This window comes from Loxodonta africana, chromosome 3 (assembly GCF_030014295.1).
Source record: "Loxodonta africana isolate mLoxAfr1 chromosome 3, mLoxAfr1.hap2, whole genome shotgun sequence".
Classification (NCBI taxonomy): Eukaryota; Metazoa; Chordata; class Mammalia; order Proboscidea; family Elephantidae; genus Loxodonta; species Loxodonta africana.
The window spans coordinates 125,962,157-125,981,007 of NC_087344.1; positions in this window are offsets into that span (position 1 = coordinate 125,962,157).

Here is an 18,851-nt window from a genome sequence, read left to right on the forward strand (position 1 = left end):
TAACTGGTGCTAGTCCATCTCTTTAACGTCATAGTGATAGGATTTATAATACATAGTGAAATCACATCAGATGACAAAATGTTAGGCAATCATACAATACTGGGAATCCTGACCTAGCCAAGCTGACAGATATTTTTGCAGGACATAATTCGATCCATAACAGAGCCCTTTCATGACAGCCAATAAAGCCCAGAGTACCATAGGTGTACCTATCTAAGGCCAAATAATAGCCAGAAATCTGGTAGATTTCCAGAAGAGGTATAAAAGTAGCTATTTAGGTTTTAATTTTGCTGAACTTGGTCGTTTTGCATTTTCTGTAACAGTTTTTCATTGTGCCCACATTCATTTAAGAATTACTATTATTTTGCTGATATTGTAAAAGGAAACCCAGTGGTAAACTTGCCTCTTTGGGTAAGAGAGTTAAGGCAATCATGTGAGTAATTTATAAGTTACCATAATCTCTTTATTGTAGAAAGATTGCATTAATTGTATACTTCCCTTCACTGGAGCTGGAAGCCAAAGAGTATGCCCCATGAAACCACCCCCTAGATGCCTAATTTTCACATCTAGTTTTTCCAAGTTAATACCTCTTTGGGACTTTAAGGGTGCAACTGTTTTAAAAAGAAAAAGTGAATGTCGAATATATACAAAATTTATTGAAGTTAGGCCACATAAAGGGACTTGATGACTATGAAAATGTAGTGTTTATACATGAGCACTTAAAGTTAGAACTTCTGGAATGAGTTTAGAGTCCTTGGGGATAGGACAATTGAGCCAGCAACGTTTAGGGTATAGAAAAAACTTACAGTTTCCCCAAAGACATTTTCTTTTTTTGTTGTTTTAGGATGCTTCATTTTTGGTTAGGTGTTAAATGGTATTAATTAACATATAGCTTTAAAAGGTATTAAAAAAACATAAGCATATTTCTTAGAAAAAATTGTAGAAAGAATCTTTTATTATTTCTTTGCATTTACATATTTCAATTTCCACTTTCGTAATTAGTTTCAGTCAATCATAAAATCAGTAACCAATTTTGGGATACAGCTTAAAAAATGGGCCTTGGAAATTACTTGTAAGAAATGCCTTAAACTAATATCAGAATTGGTTGAAACTTACTCAGGGTTTAGGATTTTGAAAATACGGTACTGTTTACCAATGGTAGGACAAGAGTCTCCATCTTTTGTAGAACTTAGCTGTCGTACTTTGTTTGACAAGATCAGAACTAAATTGAATTGTAACTTAAAAGAATTTGATATGTATTTTTAGCTATAGTTAATTAAAAAAAATATACCAGCTATAGAAATTAATTTATACCTATTTTATGAAAGCATTTTTTAAATATTACTGAGCAGCACTATTAAAATTCTCATGGAAAATATAAATCGTATAGTGAATAGCTTTTTTGAAATACTACTATCATTAAAGTATTTGCAAAGATAGTATGTATCTTCTTTGTAAAAGAGATAATATATGGAATAAAATGCATACAAGTCTTAATAAAAGTCGATCAAATTGGATTCTTGCAATTATAAGAATCTTCCTAAATGTCTTTTTTCTTTGCTTGTAGTTTTTCTAGTACCATTCACTTTTATCAGTCAGTAATCTGGTCTTCTTAATGGTGAGTAAATTATTTTACACTTAACATTGTTCCTTTCATCTGAACATCTTAAAGTCAGCTTAATTATCCCGTTTTACAGATTGAGGATCAAGACTCTGAAAGTTCAAATGACTCACCCAAGCTCACAGGAGAGTCAATGACCGTCGAAGGATCAAGAATGCCTGGAAATTTCTTGCTTGGGTCCAAACACAAAGTAATGCTATCTTTCTCAATAGGGTTGAAATTTCATCAACTGCACTTAATAGGGCAAAATGACCCACTGTGCTTGATAAACTGCAGTGCACATAAAATCAGTATTCATTCACAAGGATTATTTGGTTGCCAGTGGAATGCAGTTCTGTTTACATCTGCCAAAGCCACAGCTGTAACATATGTGTGAAATAATTAAAACTTGAATCAAGCTGTATCTCAGGGAACTAGAGATGCAGTACCAAATTAGGGAGACAGAAAAGTAGAAAAATGAAAATATTTTTCAGGTTGAAATTCTCCCACTATGCATCCTGGAAATGTTCCGTGGGCTCGGTTCGGTTAAAGTGGAGTTACATCCTAATTGACAACTGCGTCTCTCTTTTTTCTTTCAGAATACTTCTTTATACGATCATATCACCTCAGATCTGGTTGCCCTTTGGTGGCAATTTATTTATTTTTTTCTAAGCTGGTATTTTGGCCAAAAGACAAATTTATTTTTGAAATTTATTATGAAATATTTGAATATTAATTTTAAGAGCTAAAAGTGACATGACTGGATGGGTAAAAATAGTGATTGTGAAAGTAAGGCTACATAATAATACCTGGAAATTTTCAATGATACCAACCCACTGCCGTCGAGTCATATATATAAAATCCTATATTATTTCTTATTGCAGGGATAATGTTTCATGACTCCTATACCTTATCTCAATTTCTTAGTACTTCCAAGGGGGTTTTATTAGTTTGTCAATTTTTTTTTTTTTTTTTTTACCATCTTTTTGTCTCTCACCTACCCTTTGATTCTGTTTTGTGCTTCTGGGGCTGAGAGTTTGCAAACTATATTCCCCAGGATTCTTTGTTTCTGTTATTAAGAGATAATGGGAGATCAGAGGGCCGAAAGAGAGGAGAAGCCATTGTTTTTTCTCTTTCCCCCCTCCCTCCCTCCTGCTCTCCCTTTCTCTTTCTTTCTTCAGCATTATGGAAGTGGCTGCTTTGCTTTCATGATCCTAATTTTTAAGGTAGTGGCTCCTACATCCGAGTCCCTTGTTCACCCATTGATTGTTGTAATGCCTTATTCCTTGCTTCAGACCAAGGAATTCATTTTACATCAAAAAAGTATAGCAGTAAACCATGCTCAGTAAATTCCTGGTGTTATCATATACTCCATCACCTGGAAGCAGCTGGCCTACGTAGAATAATGGGATGGCCTAAAGACTTAGTTACGTCGAAGGTTGGAGAACACCCTTTGAGTTTGGAATGCTACCCTATAAGACGTGGTCTATATTTTGAATCCAAGATGTATATATGTAGCACTTATTATCAATTCCTGGTATTAAATGCCCCCTTTTCAAACACCTAGCACAGTTTCCATTTTCCAAATGGACCCTGATTGAGGCAGTTAAAAGGAAATTACCAAATCAATCTTGATTCTACTATCTTTCTGCTGACTGAACAATTAAAATTTCATTGTTTATTTACTTAATGCCATTGCTTAGAAACAGTTCCTATTGTTCTCTCAGTTTCCAAAGACAAACAATTGAGTAAACCGAAACCAAGGTCTCCGGTTTCCATGAAAATGTAGCTGAACCAAAATATCAATCAATAGATCACGGAATATTGAGTAGAGTTCTGTATGATTTGTGGAAAGGCATAAAGAGTAAGGCAATTTTATTCACCTCAAAGTGTTATGATTCATCCCCAAAAGATAAGGATATCACACATAAAACAAATTTCAAAATTTGAAGAATTAAAGAAGAAACAAGTTCAAAAAAATATAATATAGTGTAGAAATTTTTATGCAAGGAGATATTCTCTGGGTTGGCTTTGAATATTGGGCAAAATTTACATTAGTACAAAGAAGAAAAAGAAGGCAATTTATTTGAGAGGAATGTAGGTTTGATTTAGTGGTACTTAAGGATTTACTCGGAGCTCTTGGGTGACACATACGATTAAGCACTCAGTTACCAACTGGAAGGTTGGCAGTTCAAATGCACTGAAAGGCATCTCAGAAGAAAGGCCTGGCAATCTGATTTAGAAAGGTCATAGCCTTGAAAACCTATGGAGCAGCTCTGTTCTGCACACACGAGCAGCTAACAACAACAACAACAAGCATCTCATAGGGAAGCTGTGGTGGCTCAGGGGCGGGTTTCTTGCCTTCCATGCAGAAGAGCTGGGTTCGATTCCCAGCCAATGCACCACGTGCACAACAACCATCTGTCTATCTGTGGAGACTCGCGTGTTGCTATGATGCTGGCAGGTTTAATGGGATTTCCAGACTAAGAGGGACTAGGAAGAAAGTCCTGGCTATCTATGTCTGGAAATCGGCCACTGGAAACCCTATGGATCACAGCAGTAAGATCCACAACTGGTCATGGGGATGGCCCAGGATCAGGCGGCGTTTCATTCTGTTGTGCATGAGGTCACCATGAATTGTGGGCCAACTTGATGGCTCTAACAACACTAAGGATCTATTGGAAATATTGGTGCATGGGAATTTTGTCAGTTAAGCTTCAGTTAGGAAGCAGAACCACTATATGTAATAGGGAATAAAGAATTTATCACAGTAATTTTCTCTTATATAATTGTAGGAGGAGCTCAGGAAGTAAGATCGGGAAAAGAGAGTGGATGATCAAAGAAATATTAATAATCACCAAACCTGACAGAATGATGTTGTGCAAGGTGGTAGGCAGCAAGTCAGTGCACGCTGCAAAATCTGGGCAGCCAGATTCCTCCAGCTGCCAGGGTGATTCACTTGTGAAGGTTGAGTTGGTGGAGAAGTCTATTGAAGACTGTAGCCCTTCTGTTTGATGGTGAGGCTGGGGTCATTGTTGATCAGGAAGACTGGCTCTCTGAAAGAGGAACTGGACATACAACACAAGAGAGTGAAGACAAGCTGGAATCTACCAAAATTCTATGTTTATCTTTTACCACGTCTAAACACAGAGACCTCTAGGAAAAAATGACTACTACTTGTCTACTTGGCTACTGCTTCTTGTCAAATATTGCACCCATTTCTCTTTTGTCCAAATCTGAGAAACATGCAGGTAAGGAGATTCAGGGGAATCAAATTCCAGCTTGGCCAAGATACCACTAATCTACCCCTTGTCAATTTGGGAACCATATACAGCTGTTTTAAGTACATTTAACTTCCAAACACAGATAATAGCAAAATCATGCTTTCATTCTTTGATTCCCAGACCTGTGATTCTTGGGTATCAGAGAAATAGCCAAGTACTTGGTTACTGAATCAAAGTATATACCACACACTGAAGGACATCACCCCAGCTCTGCAAGGGGTTGTCACTCATTCTGTGCTGTAACTCTTCAAATGACCATTCCACCATTCTTTCGAGCTAGTTGCTTCAGGGTGATGGGAAACATGGCAAGGCCAGTAAATTCCATGAGCACAAGCCTATTGTTACAGTTCATTTGCTGTAAATTAGTTCCCTGTTGAGAAGCAATGCAGTGTGGAATACCCAGATGGTGAATAAGGCATTCTTCAAGTCCACAGTGGTGGTTTTGGCAAAAGCATAGTAAGCAGGGAAGCAATCCAGAGTAAGTGTCTATTTCAGTTAGAACAAAGCTTTGTACCTTTTATGGTAGAAGTGGTCAAATGTAATCAACCTACCTTAGGTAACTAGCTGGGGGATCTCCAACCTGTGGGCAATGCTGCCATATACGGCCTCAGTTTTGGTCTCTACTCTTGGCAGTTTAGACAGTTAGCAGAGACCGTAGCCAGATCAAAGGAATCCTGGTGCCACAGTGGTTAAAGTTCTTGGCTGCTAACTAAAAGGTCAGCAATTTGAACCCACCATCTGCTCCATTGTAGAAAGATGTGGCAGTCTGCTTCCTTAAAGATTTTAACAGCCTTGGAAATCCTATGGGGCAGTTCTACAGTCTTACAGGGTCAGTATGAGTGGGAGTCGATTCAGTGGCAGAGGGTTTGGTTTTCTGGTGTTTTTGGTAGCCAGATTGACCTTGATGAGTGGAAGTTCATGTTACTGAGGCTATATGCAGCCTCCATTCTTGCTATCTATGGGTTCTTTGTTCATAAGCACTTAGGGTAAAAATAGGAGTGTCTGGAAAGAAGGCTGACTGATATCTAAGTAGAATATTTTGTTGATGTGGGTATTGGGAACCACCTCTGCTAAGGTGAACCTTCACGTGGGATATAACTATCTTTATACCCTGTGCCCAGTCAGTGAAGTCTATGCTCGCATCTTTTCTTCAGACTTTCTTACACCAATTTTCCAGTAATATTTGTTCCAAGTTCCTGACAACCCAGACATTACTCATGAATCAATGCAGATCTATATCTCTTTCCATTTCGTCTTTCAAGCAAAATTAACAACCAGACAAGTACTTGAAGTTCTGCCAACCAGGTAGGATTTTCTTTCACCACTGTCCTTAAAAGTTATCCTTGAATGGGGCTATGGTGCTGTAGTCATCTACTTAAGCATATTATGTAGAATCATCTGTAAAACAGGCTTGAATTTTTCTTCTTCAGTCAGTCGTTCATAGGAAACGCCCCATACGTCATAGGTTCAGGTCCAGAGAGAGAGGAAGCATTGTAGAAGGAGTAAGAGCATAAAAATCTGAGCCATTTGCTCATGCAATTTTCTTGTGCATTTAGGACTTGCTGAAGCTTGAGCTTATATTTAACACCTTTTCGATGATGGAGTGCTTGACAAAACAGCTGGTTGGGGGAGATAACACTGAGTTTATGATGGGGAACTCAGATTGCACTGTAACTTGGTGTTCCATGGCCAAGTAGTCAGTCTCTACTATATCTCAGTAGGAAGCGAGAAGCTGTTTCCCAAAAAGCAGAATAAGAATAAGTGTACACAGAGAATAACTTTGCTTCCAAGTCCTGCAGTAGTTAACTATGATTCACCTATAGGAGCATGCCACAGGCTCAACACAGCATCACTATCTGCCACAGACACTTCCAACACCATCAGATCTGCTGGATCATATATGTAGGATTCAGAGTTATGTAAAAAAGCCCAAGCTAAACCCATGGAGATGGCCAGAGAGATTGATAAATAGGGAAAGAGAGAGACATCCTAGCTTTCCCTCCATCCCGCCGAGACACCAGGCATACAATGAAGCTATCTTTGATGTTCTACCCCCCAGTGCCGTCTGATTTTAACCTCATGAGTGATCCTAGGTAATACCACATGGAACAGAAGAATGGCCCAGATGAGCCCTGTTTACATTCCTGAACCGCAAAATTGTGAGCAAATAAGGGTTGTTATTTCAAGCTACTAAGTCTGGAGTACTGCAAAAATAACAGCTTTTAACTAAGCTGCTTTTTAGCATGTTGTTAGTTCCATATCCATATAAAAAAACCTTCCATTAAAAAAAAAAAAAAGCTTATTCAAATGATATTAACCAGATCTTGGCTCTTTCTCTATTCTTACTTTCAGTATATTTAGAATATAACTATTTCATATAGTAAGAATATAACCTATTCTCATTCTCAACTTCTTTGTACTTCTTTCAGGATATGTGATCATCCTCATATCTAGTTTCAATAACTTAATAGGATAACAAAACATAGGTTATTATCTGATCACTTTAAAATGGAATTAATTAATAGTAGAAAGGTATCCAAAGCATTTATTTTTATTTGTTTAAATAAAGCAAGTACAATAATATGATCCACGTTTAATTAATGATAAATTTTTAAGTTCATAGAAAAAAAATCACTCCAACTCTTTTTGTTTTAAGACTTTTTAATCAGCAACTTCAAAGAGATCCTTATTTCTTCATCTTTACACAAGTGTAGACTGTTCTTTATCCAATCAGTTGTCCTAGGTGCTATAAGTATGCATTAGGAGTTCGTATGACAGTGGCTAAAATACACTTCAGCTAAGCAGAGCTGCACATTCAATAGAATTAACTTCATCAAAACATTAGGAGTCCCTGTATGACACAAATGATTAAGCCAGAGCTGCTAACCAAAAGGTTGGCAGTTTGAATCTGCCAGAAGCACCTTTTAAGAAAGGTCCTGCAATTTACTTCTGAGAGATTATAGCCTTTGGAAACCCTAAGGAGAACAGTCCTACTCTGAAAGATGTGGGATTGCCCTGTGTCAGAATCAACTCAATGTTGTTGTTGTTGTTGTTGTTGTTTAACCAAAGTAATAATATAAAAGTATAGCCTGTTCATGTAGAAATTAACTTATATTGAATTTATTCATGTTCAAGGCAGATAGACTTCACCTACTTTGCTGTGCTCTACTTTCAGATGTGTGTGTGTGTATACACACATACACATACAATTTTACATGTTATATGTGTTGTTGTGTAATTGCTATTCTCACATAAAAATTTATTAAGAGTCTTGTCAACTGTTATTGAGTGATAGTTTCAAGTTTTTATTGTATTAAAATTAATTTCAGTAAATATCCACACACAAACGCCCACACACGCATGTGAATATATAAATATATATGTGCATTTGTCCAATTACCATCTCAGAATCCATTTCAAGAAAAAGTATTGCTAGGTCAAGTGGCAGTTATATACATTTTATATACATTGGAAATATGAATGTGTGTTCCCAAATTCCTTACCAAAATTTTCATTAGTTTATCTCTCATAAAAAAGGCATGAGAATCGTGTTCATTTTAGAGTAGTATACTTATTTAAATTAAAAAGCTATTAAAATGAAAGACTTCTCATACTCTTTAAGAACTGAAGAACTGAATTGTCTCTTTTTTTTTTTAAATTAAGAATTTCTTTTAAGTGTGGAAGGACAATAAGTAATCTTATTTCCAACACAACTTTGGTTTATAGCCATGACTGGAATGGGTTCAGTATATTTCTGACATTTTCTGTTATATATTTTTCTATTTTTTAGCATTCTATAGGGATTAACAAAACTTTTTTTTATATAAATGATAAGTTTTTTTTTTTCTTGGAGAAAGAATTATACTCCGATTTTCTGGTGAATATCTGGGGCTTATCCATCTATTCCACATCATTTAGTAATACTCAGAGGCACTCTTATCCATAGATGTGATGGAATTGGCTTTTTAAGCCAGAAATAGTCAACTTTTGAGATAATCTTCTTTTCCTAGAGATGAAACCTGAAAAAATGCCTACAATTGTGAAGGTGTACTTACTATGGAGGGCAGCCAGTGTATACAGAGAGAAGTAAAAGGATGAAAAAAAAAAACAAAAAGCTGTTAATAGTGAGTAACGAAAAAGAGGCTTAAGAAAAAAAAATCATGTTTTAAACTAATGCACAATGTTTGCATAACAAAATAGTGAATTCACTTGAAGCTGTAAGGAAGGAAGTGAACCTATCTTCTTGGACAGGGGTAAAGAATACATGCTTTTCAAATTTGCAATAATCGTATTTGTTCATGACCAGGCTGCTAAAGATATTTGACCAAGTGTTATCATTACAATCCATAAGGGCTTTTTCTTCTTCTTATGGTTTTGCAGAAATAAAATAATATTCCCAAACCACTTAAAAGGAGAATATTTATTACTTTTAACTTAAAAGACTCTTATTTTAACTGGAATACTTTATATTGGCAATAATGGGTCCCATCTTGCAGTGGTCTTGGCAGACTGTCAAAGTTGTACCTCCCCGGGCCTCTTCTTGCATATATTCCATCCCCTGAGAACCCAAATTTCTTTCTGTATCTCAGAAAGAGAGGTCAAGGTTGGTGTTCAGGTGGTAACATAATATGTGCCTCTATAATTGCTATCTCAGACAATACTAATAGCTTCTTTGGTTAATAGAACCGCTCCATAGGGTTTACAAGGAGTGCCTGGTGGATTCGAACTGCCGACATTTTCGTTAGCAGCTGTAGCTCTTAGCCACTATACCACCAGGGTTACCAAACTCAAGGATACAAACTTGGAAAATGTTTAGATGAGGAAGCAGAGAGAATTCAGGAACCAAGGCAAATTTAGAACTGCATAGCTTCTATCTCTGCTTCTCTCTGTTCATCTCTTCATTCCCTTTTTTTTTCTTAACTTGGCTTCCTTTGCTTTTTTGCTGTCTTGGCTCCTCTCTCCCAGGTTTGTTTGCATCTTCAATTATGACTCTGTGTGACTTTTAAGTTTCAGAGCTTGCAACAACAGACTGAATACAGTCAGTACCTTCCATACCATTCATTTTCTCAAGAGAGGAATCTGATTGGGCTGACTTCCAAAGCAGAAACTTCCTTGTCACTGAAAGTATTCAAGCAGAGACAGGCTGGTCATCAGTCAATGTAGTAGAGGGGGTTCTAGTTTGGGCAATGGAAGATGAACCAGATGACCCCTAATTCCTTTCAGCTCTAGGATTCAAGTAATATATCTTTGCTTAAAAACCTCTCCCTAGAAAATATCTTCCAAAATAAACATCTACATTATTACTCTTTCTTCAATCTCTGTCAGAAGATTTGCTACTGTCATCACTGAAAAATGAGGTAGAACATTCCAGCAATTTCAATTCCTCAAAATGCCAGATGTTGTTATTAATCATATGCACATATACATCTATACGTAAATATATGCACATAAATAAATATGTTCATGTATGTCTAGTATGAAACATGCACACTCTATGGTGCTGGATAAATTCAAGGAAAAAATCTTCGTGTGTTAAGCATTTTTATTATAAATTTGTAAAATCTTACATCCAATTCACAATAATCTAGGCAGTTTGGCACTTAGTCTTCGTGCAGCTACTATTGTAAATTTGAGCTGGGTGCTTAACACATTTGAGTAACATTGCTAAGGAAACCATTTCCTTTGCGTCCGTATGTATTTAGCAAGCTTTGTCTTGCCTTTGTGTCTGACTTAAGATATTATATATTTAATATGGGATTAACATGAAATATCAAAAAAGAAATACAACAAAAGAAAACAAAAACCCAAACTACCTTTATTTTCAGTTAACTCCCTTTTACAGTGTAGACCACAGTAAAAGTTAAAGCAAAAATTAAATGAGACTGCTTCTGCATGTCAAGCTTCTGTCCCTTCACCCCACAATCAGCCCAAATTGATTAAACTTGATCTGTTTTGTTTCAGAGAAAAGCAGTTCAACTATTTTTATCCCACTCTCTGTCTCTTAAATTTTTTTTTTTTTCTCTGTCTCTAGAGGTAAAGGAATGATGTCAAGTAGCACGCTGTTTTCTCTGGAGAAAAAGCAAGCACCCTCTTCAAAGCATTTCTTTCTTTCTCTCTTTTTTGATCCAGACTTTGGAAATTGTCCCCATAAAACAATAAAATACCTCTTCGAGGAGCTGTATGTCCTTCTATTTTTTTCATTGAGGGATAGTTCACAAACAAAATGCAGAGACCTTTAAAATTATGGTTAACTTGTTTTTGAAATTGTATATTTCTTTATAACTGCTACGCAAAAAACAGGTAGAATATTTCTTTCACTGCAGAAAGTTTCCTCATGCCTTTTCCAGTCAATTCACTCCTGTTGCATCTCCAAGGCAATCATCTTTTGATTTCTATTACTGTAGGTTAGTTTTGCCTACTGTTGAACTTCATATAAATTTGATCATTCAGTATTCTTGAATGTCGGTTTTTTTTTTTCCACTTAACACATTTTTGAGATTCATCCATGCTGTTGCATGTATCAACAATACATTGCTATATATTGTTGAGTAACATTCCATGTTATAGATTATATACCAAATTTTTTATCCATTTCCAGTTATTGGTTGACCCTGCTGGTATTTAAAATATCGGTGGTATAGCTTCCAACATCACAGCTACATGTAAGCCATGACAGTATGACAAACTGACAGAAGAGTGGTGGAATTGACAAGTTTCAGTGGAGCTTCCCAACTAAGACCCACTAGGAAGAAGGACCTGGCAGACTACTTCTAAAACAAATTGACCAGTGAAAACCTTGTGAATAGGAGAGGAATATTGTCTAATATGGGACCAGAACATGAACCCCTCAGGTTGGAAGGCACTTAAAATACAATTGGGGAAGAGATGCCTCCTCATGTACAGTTGACCTTAATGATGTGGATGGAATGAAGTTTTCAAGCTTCATTTGCTGATGTGGCATGACTCAAAATGAGAAGAAACAGTTGCAAACATCCGTTAATAATCAGAGCATGGAATGTATGAAGTTTGAATCTAGGAAAATTGAAAGTCACCAAAAATGAAATATAACATAAAGATCAATATCCTAGGCATTAAACCTACTGCCCATGAGTCTATTCTGACTCATAACCACCCTATAGGACGAACCAAAGGGTCAGCAGTTCAAATCTGCCAGGCGCTTCTTGGAAACTGTATGGGGAAGTTCTATTCTGTCCTATAGGGTCGTTATGAGTCGGAATCGACTCAAGGGCACTAGGTACTAGGTTAGGACAGAGTAGGACTACTTATAGGATTTCCAAGGCTGTAAATCTTTACAAAAGCAGACTGCCACATCTTTTTCCTGCTGAGAGGCTGGTCGGTTTGAACCAATGACCTTTGGGCTAGCAGCTGAGCATTTTAACCACTATACCACAAGGGCATTAGTGAGCTGAAATGGACTAGTATTGGTCATTTAGAACCAGACAACCATATGGTCTCCTATGCCAGGAATGACAAATTGAAGAGGAATGGCATCGTATTCATTGTCAAAAAGAACATTTCATGATCTGTCTTAAAGTATAATGCTGTCAGTGAAAGGATAATATCCATACACCCATGAGGAAGGCCAGCTAATACAACTATTATTCAAGTTTATGCACCAATCTCTAAAGCCAAAGATGAAGAAACTGAAGATTTTTACCAACTACTGCAGTCTGAAATTGATTAAACATGCAATCAAGGTGCATTGATCATTACTGGCAATTGGAATACAAAAGTTGGAAACAAAGAAAGATCAGTAGTTGGAAAATATGGCCTTGGTAGTAGAAAAAACCCTGGAGATCACATTATAGACTTTTGCAAGACCAACGACTTCTTCATTGCAAATACCTTTTTTTCAGCAACATAAATAGTGACTGTACACATGGAAATCTCCAGATGGAATATACTGGAATCAAATCAACTACATTTGTAAAGAGGGACAATGGAGCAGGTCAATGTCTTCAGTCAGAACAAGGGCAGGAGCCAGCTGTGCAATAGGCTACCAATTGCTCATGTGTAAGTTCAAGTTGGAGTGAAAAGATTAAAACAATTCTACAAGAGCCATAGTACAACCTTGAGTATGTCTCACCTGAATTTAGAGTACAGATTTGATGCATTGAACACTAATGACTGAAGACCAGACGAGCTGTGGGACAACATCAACAACATCATTCATTAAGAAAGGAAAGTCACTAAAAAGACAAGAAAGAAAGAAAAGAGCAAAATAGATGTCAGAAGAGACTCTGAAACTCACTCTTGAAACACTTCGAGTAGCTTTATAGCAAAAGAAGGAAATGATCAAGTAAAAGAGCACAACAGAAGATTTCGAAGTGCAGTTCCAGAAGACAAAATAAAGTATTATAATGAAATCTGCAAAGACTTGGGGTTAGAAAACCAAAAGGGAAGAACATGCTCTGCATTTATCGAGCTGAAAGAACTGAAGAAAAAACCCAAGCCCCATGTTGGAATAGTGACGGATTATGTGGGCAAAATACTGAACAGTACAGGAAACATCAAAAGAAGATGGAAGGAATACACACAGTTACTGTACCAAAAAGAATTTGTCTTCATTCAACCATTTCAGGAGGTAGCAAGTTCAAGTTCAAGAATTATGATACTGGAGGAAGAAGTGCAAACTGCACTGAAGGAATTGACGAAAAACAAGGCTCCAGGAAATGACGGAATACCAATTCAGATGTTCAACAAACAGATGCAACTCTCGAAGCAGTCGCTAGTTTATGACAAGAAATTTGGAAGACGGTTACCTGGCCAACTGACTGGAGGAAGTTCATATTTGTGTCCATTCCTAAGAAAGGTGATCCAACAGAATGTGAAAGTATTGAACGACATCAATAATCTCACACTCAAGTAAATTTTTGCTGAAGATCATTCAAAAATGGTGGCAGCAATATATCAACAAAAAATTGCCAGAAATTCAAGCTAGATTCAGAAGAGTAGAGGGAAAGACGGCTATCATTGCTGATGTCAGATGGATATTGGCTGAAGCAGAATACCAGAAAGATGTTTACCTTAGTTTTATTGACTACACAAAGGCATTTGACTGTGTGGATCATAACAAATTATGGATAACATTGCAAAGAATGAGAAGTCCAGAACACTTAATTGTGCTCACGCAGAACCAGTACATAAATCAACAGGCAGTCATTTGAACAGAACAAGCAGATATTGAGTGGTTTAAATTCAGGAAAGGTGTGCATCAGGGTTGTATTCTTTCACCATACTTATTCAATCTGTATGCTAAACGAATAATCTGAGAAGCCAGATTACAGATTTCCAAAGTGGCTGTACCATTTTACATTCCCACCAATAGTGCAGAAGTGTTCCAGTCTCTCCACAACCTCTTCAACATTTATTATTTTGTATTTTTTGTACTAATGCCAGCCTTGTTGTAGTGAGAGAGAATCTCATTGTAGTTTTGATTTGCATTTCTCTAATGGCTAACGATCGTGAGCATTTCCTCATGTATTTGTTAGCTACCTGAATGTCATCTTTAGTGAAGTGCCTGTTCATATCTTTTGCCCATTTTTTAAGTGGGTTGTCTCTTTGTAGTTGGTTTTTGCAGTATCGTGTAGATTTTAGAGATCAGGCACTGACTGGAAATGTCATAGCTAAAAACTTTTTCCCAGTCTGTAGGTAATCTTTTTACTCTTTTGGTGAAGTCTTTGGATAATCGTAGGTGTTTGAATTTTAGGCGCCCCCAGTTATCTAGTTTTTCTTCTGCATTTTTAGTAATGTTTTTATACTATTTATGTCATGTATTAGGGATCCTAACTTTGTCCCTATTTTTTCTTCCAAGATCTTTATCATTTCAGATTTTATATTCAGGTCTTTGATTTATTTTGAATTCATTTTTGTTCACGATGTGAGGTATGGGTCTTGTTTCATTTCTTTTGCAGGTGGATATCTAGTTATGCCAGCACCGTTTGTTAAAAAGACTGTCTTTTCCTCATTTAACTGATTTGGGGCCTTTGTCAAATAGCAACTGCTCAAATGTGGATGGATTTATCTCTGGATTCTCAGTTCTGTTCCATTGGTTTATGTATCTGTTGTTGTACCAGTACCAGGGTGTTTGGACTACTGTGGCAGTATAATAGGCTCTAAAATCAGGTAGAGTGAGGCCTCCAACTTTGTTCTTCTTTTTCAGTAACACTTTACTCATCTGGGGCCTCTTTCCCTTCTGTATGAAGTTGGTGATTTGTTTCTCTGTCTCATTAAAGAATGTCTTTGAAATTTGGATCGGAATTGCATTAAATCTACAGATCGCTTTTGGTAGAATAGACATTTTTACAATGTTAAGTCTTCCTATCCATGAGCAAAGTATGTTTTTCCACTTATGTAGGTTTCTTTTGGTTTCTTGCAGATATATTTTGTAGTTTTCTTTGTATAAGTCTTTTATATCTCTGGTAAGATTTATTCCTAAGTATTTTATCTTCGTGGGGGCTACTGTAAATGGCACTGATTTGGCGATTTCCTCTTCGATGTTTTTTTTTGTTGGTATAGAGAAATCCAACTGATTTTTGTATGTTTATCTTGTATCCTGATATCTGCTGAACTCTTCTATTAGTTTCAGTAGTTTTCTTGAGGATTACTTAGGGTTTTCTGTGTATAAGATCATGTCACTTGCAAATAAAGATACTTTGACTTCTTCCTTTCCAATCTGGATGCCCTTTATTTCTTTATCTAGCCTAATTATTCTCGCTACTATTTCCAGCACAATGTTGAATAAGAGCAGTGATAAAGGGCATCCTTGTCTGGTTCCAGATCTCAAGGGGAATGCTTTCAGGCTCTCCCCATTTAGGATGATGTTGGCTATTGGCTTTGTATAAATGCCCTTTATTATGTTGAGGAATTTTCTTTCTATTCCTATTTTGCGGAGAGTTTTTATCACGAATGGTTGTTGAACTTTGTCAAATGCCTTTTCTGCATCATTTGATTAAATCATGTGATTCTTGTCTTTCGTTTTATTTATATGATAGATTCCATTAATTATTTTTCTAAAGTTGAACTATCCCTGCATACCTGGTACAAATCCTACCTGGTCAAGGTGAATTATTTTTTTGATATGTTGTTGAATTTTATTGGCTAGAATTTTGTTGAGGGTTTTTGCATCGAAGTTCATGAGGGATATAGGTCTGTAATTTTGTTTTTTTGTGATGTCTTTACCTGGTTTGGCTTCATAGAATGAGTTTGGGAGTATCCCATCCTTTTCTATGCTCTGAAATACCTTTAGTAGTAGCATTGTTAACTCTTCTCTGAAGGTTTGGTAGAACTCTGCAGTGAAGCTGTTCGGATCAGGGCCTTTTTTTGTTGTTGGGAGTTTTTTGATTACCTTTTCAATCTCTTCTTTTGTTATGGGTCTATTTAGTTGTTCTACCTCTGTTTGTGTTAGTTTAGGTAGGTAGTGTGTTTCTAGGAATTCATCCATTTCTTCTAGGGTTTCAAATTTGTTAGAGTACAATTTCTTGTAGTTGTCTGATATGATTCTTTTAATTTCAGTTGGGTCTGTTGTAATATTGTCCATCTCATTTCTTATTCAGGTTATTTGCTTCCTCTCCTGTTTTTTTTTTTTTGGTCAGTTTTCCAATGGTTTATTAATTTTGTTGATCTTTCCAAAGAACCAACTTTTGGGCTTGTTAACTCTTTCAATTGTTTTTCTTTATTTCAGTTAATTCTGCTGTAATTTTTATTGTTTGCTTTCTTTTGGTGCCTGAGGGTTTCTTTTGCTGTTCTTTTTCTATTTGTTCAAGTTGTGGGGAATAATTCCTTGATTTTGACTCTTTCTGCTTTTTCTGTGTGCACATTTATTGATATAAATTGACCTCTGAGCACTGCTTTCCCTGTGTCCCAAAGGTTCTGATAGGAAGTGTTTTCATTCTCACTGGATTCTATGAATTTCTTTATGCCATCCTTAATGTCCTCGATAACCCAGTTGTTTTTGAGCAGGGTATTGTTCAGTTTCCAAATGTTTGATTTCTTTTCCTGCTTTTCCACTTATTGTTTACTACTTTTATGGCCTTATGGTCTGAGAAGATGCTTTGTAATGTTTTGATGTTTTGGATCCCTCTCAGGCTTGCTTTATGACCTAATACGTGGTCTTTTCTAGAGAATGTTCCATTTGCATTGGAAAAGAAAGTATACATGGCTGCAGTTGGGTGGAGAGTTCTGTGTATGTCTATGATGTCAAATTGGTTGATTGTGGCATTTAGATCTTCCGTGTCTTTACTGAGCTTCTTTCCGAATGCCCTGATTTTCACAGAAAGTGGTGTGTTGACGTCTCCTACTATTATTGTGGAGCTGTCTATCTCACTTTTCAATGCTGATAGAGTTTGTTTTATGTACGTTGCAGCCCTGTCATTGGGTGCATAAATATTTAATATGGTTATATCCTCCTGGTATATTGTCCCCTTAATTATTACATAGTGTCCTTCCTTATCCTTTATGATGGATTTAACTTTAAAGTCTATTTTATCAGAAATTGTTATTGCCACTCCTGCTCTTTTTGGATTGTTGTTTGCTTGATATATTTTTTTCTCTCCTTTGAGTTTTAGTTTGTTTGTGTCTCTAAGTCTAAGGTGTGTCTCTTGTAGGCAGCCTATAGACAGATTGTGTTTTATTATCCACTCTGCCACTCTCTATGTCTTTATTGGTGCATTTAGTCCATTTACATTCAGTGTAATCATGGATAGGTATGAATTTAGTGCTATCATTTTGATGTCTTTTTTTGTGTATTGTTGACAGTTTCTTCTTCCCACTTAATTTTTTGTGCTGAGTAGTTTACATATTGTCTTTTCCTCTTCTTTCTTGTTGTTGATTTTGTTTCTGCTTAGTCTCTATTTTTTTCTTGTATTTTATTTTGATGTGTAGGATAGTTTGTCTCTTTTGTGGTTACCTTATTATTTACCCCCATTTTTCTAAATTTGTCTTTATCTTTGGTTTTGGCAAGTTTGATTATAATATGTCTTGGTGACTTTCTTTTAAAATCTACCCTATGTGGAGTTGGATGAGCATTTTGGATAGATAACTTCTCATCTTTCACAAAATCAGGGAAGTTTCCTGGCAACAAATCTTCAACAATTCTCTCTGTATTTTCTGTTATCCCTCCCTGTTCTGATACTCTGATCACTTGTAGATTATTTCTCTTGATAGAGTCCCACATGATTCTTAAGGTTTTTTCATTTTTTTGAAATTCTTTTGTCTGATTTTTCTTCAAATACATTGGTGCCAAGCACTTTATTGTCAAGTTCACAAATTCTGCCTTCAACTTGCTTGATTCTGCTCCTCTTTCTATTGAGTTATCTAATTCTGTAATTTTATTGTTAATCTTCTGAATTTCTGCTTGCTGTCTGTCTATGGATTTTTCCAGCTTATTAAATTTTTCATTATGTTCCTGAATAACCTTTTCTGTTTCTTCAACTGCTTTATCTATGTGTTCCTTGGCTTGTTCTGCATATTGCCTGCTTTCCTTCCTGTTGTCTTGAAGGGTTCTGTGTATTAATCTTTTGTACGCTGCCTCTAGTAATTCCTAGAAGGCACTTTCATCTAGAAGATCCCTTGATTCTTTGTTTGGAGAGATTGTTGGGGCAATCGTGGTCTGTTTGTTTATGTGACTTGATATTGACTGTTGCCTCCGAGCCATGTAAAAGTTATTATATTAGTTTATTTTGTTTGCTTACTGTATCCTAGTTTCTTGCTTTGTTTTGTTTTGATATGCCCAAATGGGTTGCTTGAGTGAGCTAACTTGATTATTTCCACCTTTTGAGCTCTGACGTCCTTTCCCCAGATGGTTAGAGCTGTTATCAGGTATATCAGTCTAGGAGTCTATTCACTTTTCTTGTATGAATTCAGCTCAGGTGTCCAGGTAGCTGATCATCAAGTGTGTGGTACAGGCTCTGTCCTACAGTCTTAGAGGGGCAGGGGTGATTGGTATA